General features: G+C 43.3%; 1 protein-coding gene across 4 annotated transcripts in view; it reads left to right on the top strand.

Moving 5' to 3' along the window:
• The window catches only part of LOC311020060 (cell adhesion molecule DSCAM-like), a 103,275-nt gene that overhangs the window by 37,091 nt on the left and 53,449 nt on the right, over positions 1-12,735 (top strand). The gene's annotated exons all lie outside the window — the stretch shown is intronic.

The raw sequence follows: 12,735 nt of genomic DNA, 5'->3' as shown, positions 1-12,735 counted from the left end.
CATCTTTCATTTTCCAATGTTCCTCCTCTCACTCTCCAACTCGTGTTGAATTTCTCTGAAGCTAATTAATGTTGAAAAGCATTTTTTTTTTTAAAGCAAAATCAAAGTTTTTTGGCTTTCCCTTGGGTGTCACGCCGGGGTGAGGGGTGTCTTGTCCTCATGTGTTTCCGGTCTGACGTCTCCCCCGATCCCTGATTGTTTCCACCTGTTTCCCATTATCCTCATGTGTCTTATAGTCCATGTCTCCCTTCTTCCTGTGCCATATAGTAGAGTAGAGTATAGCGTTTGTCCGTGTACCTCCAGCCCTTTTTGTCGACAGCCCACGCCAAGAGCCCATGTGTTTGTATGATCTGGATTTCTTGTTTTCCTCTAAAGAAAGAGTGATTTTGTGTTGTAGTGTTTTGGTCAGCTCTAGAGAAGATGGTTTTTGGTTTGTAGCCTTGTGCTTATCTCCGTTGGAGAGTTTTTGCCTTGTACATTTTTCCGCTCTAGTGTAGCGCAGTTTAAGTTGATAGCCTTGTCTTTTCCCTCCGTTGGAGTGATTTTCATTATGTAAATTCCATAGTTAATTCAACCACAGAGTAGTGTAGTTCTCAGCCTTTAACTATGTTTTCACACAAAGCTAACATACACGTGTTGAGGATTTTCTCTATAGCACAAGAAAGTTAAGAGTGGATTGTGAGTTTTAGGGGCTCTATACCTTTCTTAGCATTGCTGCAGGGCATCATAGATTTAATGCCGGCTACCTTCCAGCTGCCACGACTGACCTGAAACGTACCCTGCTGTTGAGAACGGAAATTGAACCAGTGACCTCAGACAAACTATATTTCTAGGCCAGCTGGGTTAGGGTTGTCCCCTTTGTATGTTTGTCTCCGGTGTGGTTATTATGTCCACCACACCGGCACCTAGTCACCTTCCAGCTGGTCTTATCAGAGTCTTGCAGAGCTGCGTGGCGTCGGAAAGGTCATCCACATTACAGGAGGTAGCATCCACAATTCAGACTCCCCATGGTGCTTTTTACTTCGTCACCTTAACTCCTCACAGCCCAAAAAAAGGTGGCGTTGACCCTTTTTTCTTTGGTTTTTGGTGGCGGTTTGTGCGTTTCATGTGTGTGATTTCACTTGTGAAGAGACTCAGTCGAGGTCAGAGGTCAATGTCACGGACTCAAGGTTGCAGCGTCATTAGCTCTTCTTAATTTCAACCCCTGAGCAGGAAGCAGAGACTGAGAGAGAGAGAGAGAGAGAGAGAGAGAGAGAGAGAGAGAGGAGGGATTGCACAGAATGTCCTCAACTCCCTCATTATCTCCTTGGCTGCTTATGCCCTCATGTAGAGCTGGCTCACTCCGCTTCATTACTGTAAGGAGACTATCTTAAGGGAGGAATGGCAGGCTTCCAGTTGGCTCTATCAACCTGTCAATCACTCCGGTCTAATCTTAGCTCTGCCCCTCAGTGCTGCCCATCATTTCCTGGCACTGTGGAGCGGTGAGCAGATTCTGTGAGCCTAATTCCCCTGAAATAGATAAGGACTTTAATGGATGGCCTACTCAATTATGCAATGATGTTTTGTCGTCTTGTATCTCGTTGTTTGCAGGGGTGCTCCATAATGCGCCATTTTGGTCCGCCCTGTTGTATCTTTCCATATTTGTGCCTCTTCTGCCTGTGTATTTTGTGTATTTTTTTCCGACAAAATGATGATATTCACTGCGAGCCAACTTCTAAGTCTTTACTCTGCATGTAAAAAGCAGCATAAAATAGCCACCTTCAGGGACGTGCACTGTGCAATACACATACCATAATGAATGCTGTTGAATAGCTCCTTACAATCACACATGCACATCTGCACACAAGCATTCACTGCACTGCCACTCTGCCCATCATTCTCTGCTGTTGTCACAGTAACCATCTTACCTTCCCTTCACAGTCCCGCCCTAATGAGACCACTGGAGGACAGAGAGAGAGAGAGGGATGCAGACACAGAGGCAGGGATATATCACAGGGAAGATAGGCAGCATGGAGGCAGAATTGCCATTGTCTTGTATCTGCTCTTTGCACATCAGAATCCCACTCTGTCGAGTGGCCAGGATCCCAACATCCACTGATTACACTGTGTGTACTCATGACCACGCCGCAAGTTCAGTTTGCTGCCTGGGCATTTCCATATAAATCCAATAACATTATCGTTAATAGATAATTACCCTGCACTGCATGATTTGTGACGGCAAACACAGATTAAAATTCAATTAAAGGTAAAAGTGTGTGCGGGTGCTGCCTGCCCTGCTTTGCTGAGTGGGTTCCATTTAAGCTCAATAAATCGCCTTCAGTGATTATCTCACTGTCATAAGACTGAAAATGTGCATTTAGTTGGTGTAAGCCACATTAAAATAGAACTGAGATTTGATATCTTGATAACGTTTTACGACTGCCTCGCATCAGGTGTTTCAAATTAATTGATACAGCATATTAGTTTAAAGAGAGAGAAAGAACAAGGCAGAGCAGACCAGCAGTACGATGTTAACATCTGTTCCTTTATGTGCATTTAAAGCCTCTCCATCTACTGCAGCCCCATAAAATGCCTAAATGAAGGGAACGAGGCCTCTGGGTATACACCTCAATATTTCAGGAGACCTTTAGTGGTTCAGACCTGAGGGAAACACATCTGCCAAATGTTAATAGGCAGGGCTGTTGGATATGGATATGAACGTGTGCAACAGGTTAAGAGGCTCTCGGTGCAATGCACACAGTGTGTTTGGTGTTTTATTGGTTGTTATTGGCAATTAGCCCAGGTTCAACCCAGGCCCATTTACATGGAGGATTAATGGTTTGTGTCATCAGCATCTCACTGGGACAGTTATTAACAGAGTTAATAAATCAGTCAGATGGTCTCACATTTAACCTGAACAACGTTCCAGGGCCTTACTATGAGATCTAAAGGCCTTACAGGTGTTTCCATAGTTAGAGCTCTTCTCGGGACTGTGTGGCCGCGCATAGACTGCTTAATTGACATACCTTTTACATTCAGTTACCTTTGCTGCACCCGTCTGGGTGGTGCTAGGATGTTTGTGACATAGTGAGTACTCGAGTCAAGTCAAGTATTATATTTAGAAAGCTCAATATCACAAATCATAAATAACTATCTGCATAAGGAAAAACTTCCACAAAAAATCCCCCTAAAAGGGAACCATCTCCATGGCTAGTAGGTGAACCACTGTAGTTGGATGGCTAACTGCTAACATCCTACCCAGCCAGCAGCGTGCTCATGTTAGCCAGCCATAATAGCCCCATCCCTTACAACCTGTGATACTGTTCGCTCCCAATCAAACTTCCCTTGTCAATATTTACTATCCTCTGTCTCTGCCGTTTCATCAGCTGCCTTTGCCACGCTCTCGTTTCTCACCGTCAACTTAATTAGTCACATCTCTCGGTTTAATTACATCAAGTGGAAGGAAGTTGCAATCTCAAGTAGATCAAATTAAGCCCTATGCAAATCCTGGAGTGTGTCGTTCCCGGTCTCTGTGGCAACAATGTCTCCATCTCCCTTATTTCTGTTGGGAGGAGTCACGTGAGGCTTGTCATCACTTGCTAAATGAAATCTTACACTGGAAATCACCCTATTAGGCTGGTTAAGTGGTTGACTGTCTGTTTAACTTCCCAGTAAGAAGTGTGTGTGTGTGTGTGTGTGAGAGAGAGATATAGAGAGAGAGAGACACTACTGTAAAAAAAAACATTTTTTTTCATATAGCTTATTGTTTATATATATATATATGTATCTAACTTAAACTTGCATAAATTCTGGCCACTTGGAGGCAGCACCACAAGTCAGACACCTCAATGAAGTGTTTATTTGTGCACCACAGCCTTACTGTTTGTTGCTGGTCGTGGAGTGGGTTTATTGAAGACTTTTTGAGGAAGGCAGCTGCATCTGATACATCTGGAAACAAGGCTGATGGGAGTGGTGACATTGCACCAAAACAGCTGTTTTGTGGGCAATAAAACCAGTGAGCTGAGAGACACAAACATTCTCCTCAGAGCTGAGTTTGTTGTTTTTTTTATTAAACAGATTAATCAGAGCAGCATTAAATACAAGTGAACAGGGTTTTTTTTCCCCTACTAGAGACATCACAACTTACAAATTCAGGTCGGTGTTGACACACCTGTACATTTCTGTATTAGATGCAGTTTTAATAAAAACACACCTCCTTTAATACTGAAAGTCACCTTTTAAATAGTTTTTCTAGTTTGCAATGAAACTCCAACAATGTCCTGAATCTGTCACCGAACTTTCTAGCCGAAAGTGTGAAATTATGGCAGGAACAAGCTAGTGCAACATGACCTTTAGCTTCATGTCCACCCTCCCATAAAGAAAATCTTTAATTAATATGCTTTGACGAATGGAAACTGTGACCTTGTGGCGTGTGGATTTCTCTCGGCAGTCCCATCCACTCCGTCATTAACATTCTTCCTTCTACCTCACGAGCCCTTGCCGCCGTCCTCTTCTTCTGTCCTCTGTCCACACACATGAGGAATGCATAAAGCACATGACGCCGGCAGACACACAGCCTTGCCTGGCGGTTAGAGGATAGAAGGGAATGTGGGCATCATGCATGCCGCTCATTGCTGCATCTTAAAATGTTTGGTTCTGCCGGAGATGATATTTTGTTATATTAATATTAATTGTATTTTTTGTTTTGCTAAATATTCACTCTCACTGATGACATTTTATATAAGGCTTTGTGACTTTTATCACCTGCTGTTTGTGATGTTTGGACTTGGGTTGCTTCGGCTCATTGTGCAGAAAGAAAGAAAACTGTAACATATCAAAGTAAAACCCCAGATGTGAAGAATTTAAATCTAAACAAATCCAAATATCGGGAGGCACCAAGGTAGCTTCTGTGGATTACATTTTAATTAACCTAAGGACATGTAAAGGATTTGTACATTTACACATCTTGTATGGCGCTTTAATCTGCTGCACTTGCTGTACATCAACGGGGAGATTTTCATTTTTACCGCATTCATTCAGGGACGCTGTTTTTGTGTTTTTATAATCCCATCCCATAAAACGAGTGGCCGTTGTTCACCGATAACCTTGATGATCCCCAACATTAAATGATGCTTTTTGGGGCAAAAACCAAACACCTCTTGTCTGTGTACCACATAAGCACCAGAGATGGTTTACCCATCCTTATATTTGAACAAAAACAATAATAGAAATAACAATGTTCACTCTTACTACATGCATATCTATTGGCCTTTCTGTGTGAGTGGAGTTCAGGCTGAAGAAAATCCTTCTCTTCTTGTGTAGTAGTGTAGCGCTGGCTGACACTAAATGGCTTCATTAACGATCAAATAGAGGTAATTTGTGTCACAAGCTGACATCAGTGACGGGCTGCATCTGGCTGCTCCCGCTCTGCGTATTCAAATGAGCCAGGAGAGGCTGAGGGAGAATAGAGGAGGGAGGAGGAAGGGAGGCAGACAGAGGAAGAGGAGAGAGAGAGAGAGAGTGTGGCTTCCTCAGACAGCTGGTGATGTGCAGCTGTCTAGGAGGCTGGATTACTCCCTGAAGTCTGTCCTAGGGAGGGAGGGAGGGAGGAAACGAGGGAGAGAAGAAACGAAGGGGAGAAAGAGAAATAAATAGAAGTGAAGACTGAACAGAGACACTGGGGACAGAAAAGGAGAGGGATGAAGAGTGTGAAACAAAAATGGGATTTGGGCAAGGCAGAGACGAGGAAGGCAATATACAGAAAAAGGATAAATAGTTAAGATGGAGAAAGAGAGTGAGAGAGACATGAGAGTGAGAGAGACATGAGAGATGAACATGAAATAAGAAAGAGACAAAGAGCAGACAAGGAGAGATCAAAATGCATCAACGCAATCATACAGATGATAATATATGAATATGTTTAACCTTCTGCAGTCAAATGTTTTGACCAGGATATTACCTCTGTTTTTATATATATATATATATATATATATATATATATATATATATTATTATACATTACCCCTTATTACACTGTTACATTGCCACGCTGTCATCTCAAGAGCTACCTTTTTTTTCTTACTCCTAGTTTTGAAGGCTTCATGTTAGTAATGAAATATATATATATATAAAAACATGCAGACACACCAAACCATCATTAAAGTAGGGCCCTGTCATGTGTGTTTGAGATTGAAAGAAGTAGTTTAGGAAAGGTCCATTAGTAGCTTCTTAGATTGAAACAAACAATCTTACTTACTCAGTAGATTGAGTTGGCCTTAACATTTCCATTTTTCCTTTGCACTTAGAGGACCTCTCTTCCCATGTTGTCTTAAAACCTTCCTCTTTGTGTCTGGAAACAGCAGTTGACAAAAATAGGTCCATTTAGTAAGATTTTGATCATGTCGCATGGTTTTCTTCAGTAATAGTGGTATCTTTGTTCAATACAAATAAACAATGCATGTAGATGAATACATTTAAGCACCTTTGCACACCAAAGACCAAAATATGAAAACGATACTGTTTCACACTCTGTTTATTATTAGCTTTCCGGGGCTACAACTCTATAAGGGCCTTCTAAATGCTGTCTATGCAAGCCTTTTTCTTTGAGCGTGGTGGGAGCTGCAAAAAATGACTCCCCAGAAACCCGTATTGAAACGCTGCTCCACGTGAAGTCTGATTCTGAATATTACTCTGTGCCGTGTCACCCGGAATATTTCCTGTGCCTTTGTTCTCAGTTAAGATTTTGATTGTGATCAAAGTGAACATGAGAGGATCCCTAGCTCGTAACATAAGAGAGGATTGAGCGAGGCCGGTACCGGCTGGAGATCAGTAGCAGATGCTGCCAGAGAGCAGGAACAGTAGCTGGCTGGCAGGCTGGTATAATAATCTGACCGTCTTCTGCCCGCGCGTTCCCCTCAGACTGAACTAATATAGTTTTTGCTGGGTAATGATACCGAGACGCAAGCTCACATTCCCCCGTAATTGATCCTGCCGGCTACCGCTGCAGACTAACGAGCTAAACGAGGAGGAAACCCCTCCTCGCAACCGGAGTATGAGAGCGATGGAGACACAGAGGGAGAAGGGGGATGCTTTAGACAAGCAAATACATGCATGTGAGTCAAACTAAGGTAAAAGACGGAGAAACGCTTCCAATACAAAGACAATGAGATTTTTGATCCGTTGCTATGACGGCGGCGTGCTGTAAGGAGATCAAAGCAGGTAGTGTAAAATGGTTGAAGAGTGCAGGAGCTGCTTGAGTATTCACTTTCTTTTTCTCTCTCTCTATTCTGGAGAGAATGAGCAGAGAGAGAGGGAGCAGTGTGGATAGAGCACCAGTGCACTCTTTCATCTTTGACAACATCCACGGGGGGATTGGGCTATTGTGAATTTGGAGTGAAATATTTCAAAGGGCTGCTGGAGTAGAGCTGGGGCCGGGCTTCGTGGCCGGGCTTCGTGGCCGGGCTTCGTGGCCGGGCTTCAGGACTGGGTTCAGGCTGGGTTTCAGAGACATTAAACACACCTGGTTCCCAGCCCTTCCTCATTAGACGAGCCACTGTAGCTCCTGCCACAGGCACTCGCCGATTAATCTGGTCGTTATTTAATGACCGACTGATAGCAACAGATGCTATTCTTCAAGCTATATCAGGCAAAAGTCATTAAAGGCAGACTTGGGTCTGTGTTAACCTTTTCAAGCCTTTTTTCATTTATTAATATCATTTGTTTTCAGATGCAATGAAGAACAATTTGTGTTAATTATTGATCTCAGGTTCAAAGGTTGCATCCTTTGGATTTATCTTAATTACTGTTGATAGAGCATATAATGATGTTTTTCAACAGAAAATTACATGATCGATATGCCTATGTATGGTATTAATATACATCACACATATGCATCATCACACTGTATACAGTCTTGTTGTATTCTGATACTGCAGAGCACAAGTCTAAACCTCTCTCTCTCTCTCCCTCCCTGGTCCATGCCTTCCTCATCCCTCTCTTGGATACAGGTAAGCCTTATTGATATTCTAAAGTGAAAAATGTTGATTTGGTATCCACAGAATGGGCTAATATCTGCACATTGTGAGAACTGCTCTGCTGCTTCTCCCTTGGCTTTTAATCAATATCTCTCAGATATACACTGCTCATACTGTAGCAAATGAGGGGAAAGAGACAAACGAGCGAAACTCAGCAAAGCGTAAACAATGCCTGTTTGGAAAGAGTGGGTGCAGGAGGAATGCCCTGTGTGTGTATTTGTGTGTGTTGTGTCTGTGTGTAGGTGTGTGTGTGTGTATTTGTGTGTGTGTGCGCGCGTGTGCAAGCGATTGCGTGCATGTGCCTACTTTTGTCTGCCGAAACGGAGATGGGAGCTGCTGAATATTCATTGCGTCTGTGCTCGGTTTGGGCCGAGAGATAAGACGTTTATGTTCTGGCAGCCAGAGAGGGAAGGAGTGTGTGTGTGTGTGTGTGTGTGTGTGTGTTTTGAATGGGGGTGGGGGGGGATGGGGGGCAATGGGCGCACTGGAGATGTGTCGACATCAGAGGTTTAATGGTTTGGATCTAACTTGGGCCAATTAAAAGGCATGCCGCGTGCACCGGGGTGGGCTCCCATTCATTTCGGGGGAAATTGAGGTTGAAATGAGCCATTGTCGGGCCACGTGGCCACGGTGCATACTGAGCGGCAGGCCTGCAGTGGCTCTCCAAAACGGTGCATAGAGGACAGAGGAGAGTCTTTGACTGTGGACAAGGAGAGGCAGTGTTCGCTTTGAGAACGGGAGGAAGGAGAGAGGAAGGGATGCACAGAGAGAGAGAGAGAGTGAGAGAGAGAGGAGCGAGGGATGGAGACAGATGCAGAGAGACAGAGGGAAAAGAGGAAGAAGTAGGGGGAGAATGACAAGAGGTCGGAGAAGAAGGCACGAGGAGAATGACAAGTACATAAGAAAATAGGGGAGAAATGAACGAAGAAAGTAGAGGCATAGCTGATGAAAGAGGAGGGGCACAAGCGATGTAAGGAGACGGGGAGAAAGAAAAACACTGTGTCCTGATATGAAGGGAGCGACGGGGAGCAGAGAGAGAGGACCATATGGATGCAGATCCAGAGCTTGCAGGGCTGTGGATGGGGGTGCCTGGCTGGTTGCTTTACAGGAGCTCTCGCCCTCCTGATGTCAGCTGGACAGCATGTGGAAGTGCTGACTGAGCCCTACACACACACACACACACACACACACACACACACACAGAGAAAATGCCTGCCAAGACAATGCCTGAAAATTGTACATCACAGCATATCAAGCAAATGTGTGTGTGTGCGTGTGCGTACATGCATGTGTGTGTCACGGATGAGGAGCTCCAAAATAACAGATGCCCTATCAGATCCCATAACCAGATAGCACCATTCCTGTCTGTGCCTCGCTCTCCATCCTCTGCGATTTACAGCATCGTTCCCAGATGAGCGCATGTTTCCGACCGCTAACAAGCCCCTTGTCAAATAAAACAACCTTTTTTTTTCATCATCATGAGTCCTCAGCATCCAAATCCAGATTTGAGCTGCCAGAGGCGATTATATCACAGCGCCGTCCAATGGAGAAGCGGAGCCACACCGCTCGCTCTGGATCACTTCCTGTTTGGTTCCGCTCCGTGTGGCCCGCGTGATTGGATGATAGTGCGTATCCATTCAAGGCTCACAGCCATGGCGGCTGTAGAAAGAGTCCACAAGCGACCTTTGGTTAATGTCAGACGTCACAGACTTTTATGTCGCACCCTGATGACAACGTGACATGACAGGAATCTTTAGTGACTCCTTTTTTCCCCCCCTGAAGTGTGGTCTCCTTCACATCATCAAGGAGATTTCAGAGCAGCGAGGCAACATTAATTATCCTTGTTAGTGGTCTGGATGGAAGGAGAGCAAGCAAGCGACAGGGACTGTTTTGTGTGTCTGTGTGTGACCCTGAGAAATACCATAGAGAGAGAGAGAGCACTGACAAAGATAGGGGAGGTATATAGGCTGAATTTGTGTTGTAGACACACACACACACACACACACACACACACACACACACACACACACACACACACACACACACACACACAGACACCAGTTTCAACTTTCAGCATCTCAAGAGTTATTTTTCCCTCTTCTTTTTTGATATGCATCTCTTTGACGAAAGCCTGAGTCTACCAGATACAAAGCCCATTACTTGTGAGTGTTTGGTGAGCAAAATGGACACAGTGAAGTCTACTGAAGTTCACAGAAAACACCATCAATATTTCAAACCTGAAAACTTTGGCAGAAAGCACCGGGGGCAGGAGGAGCAGACTGCTGTATACAAGAGGGAGTGGGGGGGGGGATAGTTGTTAATATTATTTTAACAGCTGAAAGATGAATGATAAAGCTTAGTGAGATAGTATTTTTTTTGTATAATGGAGCAATTTCTTTTTTTTTTTCACTTTAATTTACAGTGATTATGGATAGACCTGTCATAAAAGGTCAATTTCTACTAATGCATTTCTGAAGAAACTGAGCAAATTTATCTTGGCTGTCAATTAAATGTAAACGTTTTAGTAGTGGAGCAATGTCCTTGTTGCATACTGTGTTGCTGTGATGTGTGACATGACTCCTGCTATGACAGAGGGCAGTTCATTCCTCATGAAGGAAGGCATAGTTGTAAGTTTCAGTACAAACTTATCCAACATATTGTACAGAAATAATTTTTTGTTGTATCATTTTACCAGATTGTGGTTTGTTTTCTTATAGCTCTGTAATGTTGTGCTGTGTATCTTCCAATTAACAAAAAACAGTATGACAGTGAGCCAGCACACAAAATTCAGGCCCCTAAAAACCAAAGCAGGTAAATGTACGTCTTCGGCCATTGTTAATTTCATTATTACCTCTTGTGCGTTTCCAGATTTCACACGAAAAAAGTGCCTATTGGTTCACAAAATGTGGTGATCTCATTTAATTCCAGCACAGCTCTTCCCGACCTGAGCAGACGTCAGATTAACAGGAATAAGTGAAAACACCACGCAGGGCCTCAACAATACAGAACATTATATAATATGCATTGTTTACATGGAGCTCTGTTTCCCTATCTTCGCTGCTCCGCTCCACCTTCTCTGTGTACTCTGCGTATCTTTTAAAGGAGACCGCATCGAGCAGCAACACGCCTCAGGCCTCAGGTTGTGTTGTTGGGATGAATCCTGCACGTTGTGTGTCATCTGTTTCCTAGAGCTCTGATACTCCTGTCCTTCTGCTATATTCCCTTACTTCTCCTCTCTACATTTGCTGCATTCAGTACAGCACACACACACACACACACACACACATTCACACACACTCCCTCCCCTCATGTCTTCCTCTCCCTAACATCCCTGTGACCTGCTCTCTCAGGTAAATTAGGGCCGGAGGCGAGTCTTTAATCCTGAATGTATTTCACAACCATTTTAAATGTCGTTTCCCATAAAGAAACAATATGGCTGCCTTGTGAAATGGGTTTTATTGTTGCTCCTGTTGCTTAATATTGAAGCGCAGACGTGATCATTTCGCTACATCTGTCACAGGTGTGATATGCAGTAATGTTGGGTTCTTTCTTCCACAAACTGTAGGAAAGATTTGGCTCATCTGTCTTATATAACTCAGTAACATTGAGAATAGAATAGAATAGAATATTTGATGAATGGCTGAGCATTTTTATTGCATCTTGCAATAATGGGATCTTTAAATACAGGAACAAAAACTATGTCATTGCAATAGTGTTGTCTTTCATTGTGATGAGACTGCATACTAACTTATGTTTAGAAAAACCTGTTAACATGTTTTATTAGCTGTATGGCTAAAAGTAAAATATCATAAGCACTGTTTTGCACTGCAGCAGTATGTTCTTAACAGTGCATATATGCTGACCTTTTCCAAAAGCTTTTAAAAGGGCGGCCATCAATAATGCTATATCCTCCGATCTCGGCTTAATTTATGACAAATGCTGTCGATACCTTTGATAACATTTCTTTTCTCAGTGAAACAATCGATAGATAGATTTATATACATCATGTTCTTTGGCGTACTTTACGGCACTCAGGCAAAGATGTAATGGTGCGTGATCCCGCCGCAAACCTGAAGTCTTGTTTACATCTGTGTGTAACGTACAGCTCTTCAAGTACCAATGTGTTGTTAGTTCGTACTGGTGTCTGTCTTGTGACTGGGACACTTACTTGATCCAAGCCCATGTATAAGACTCGAGCTATATTCCATTTATAACTATTGTTGACATGGATTTGAAAATAATGATAGATTGTGTGAGAGACTCTGTGTATTGCAGGCGATTGACCCACAGCCTGATGGTGGAGATATTTAAGCAGAGTTTGTGCACGAATCATTGATATTGTTGTTGCTTGGGGGAGACTTGCTGGGTAGGCTGGTGTGTGTGTGTGTGTGTGTGTGTGTGTGTGTGTGTGTGTGTGTGTGTGTGTGTGTGTGTGTGTGTGTGTGTGTGTGTGTGTGTGTGTGTGTGTGTGTGTGTGTGTGTGTGTGTGTGTGTATTACAGAATGACATCTTATGGAATTGAACTTTATTGGATTTTGATGGAGCTATATGATGATGCACATGGAGGCCTACATCTGTAAAACAAGAGTTTTTTTTTTTGTTCAACCTAGAGAAAAATAGTTTTGGTTTTCATACGGTCTTAAAATACGTGCATATCAAGCGTTATTACACTGAAAATACAGTTGTAGTCAGAAGCTGTGATTTCACCGAGGCAGTAGCTTCC

Source organism: Eutrigla gurnardus, assembly GCF_963514095.1.
Source record: "Eutrigla gurnardus genome assembly, chromosome: 10".
Lineage (NCBI taxonomy): Eukaryota > Metazoa > Chordata > Actinopteri > Perciformes > Triglidae > Eutrigla > Eutrigla gurnardus.
The sequence above is the reverse complement of the archived record's forward strand: the minus strand, read 5'-3'. Positions and strand labels throughout refer to the sequence as shown.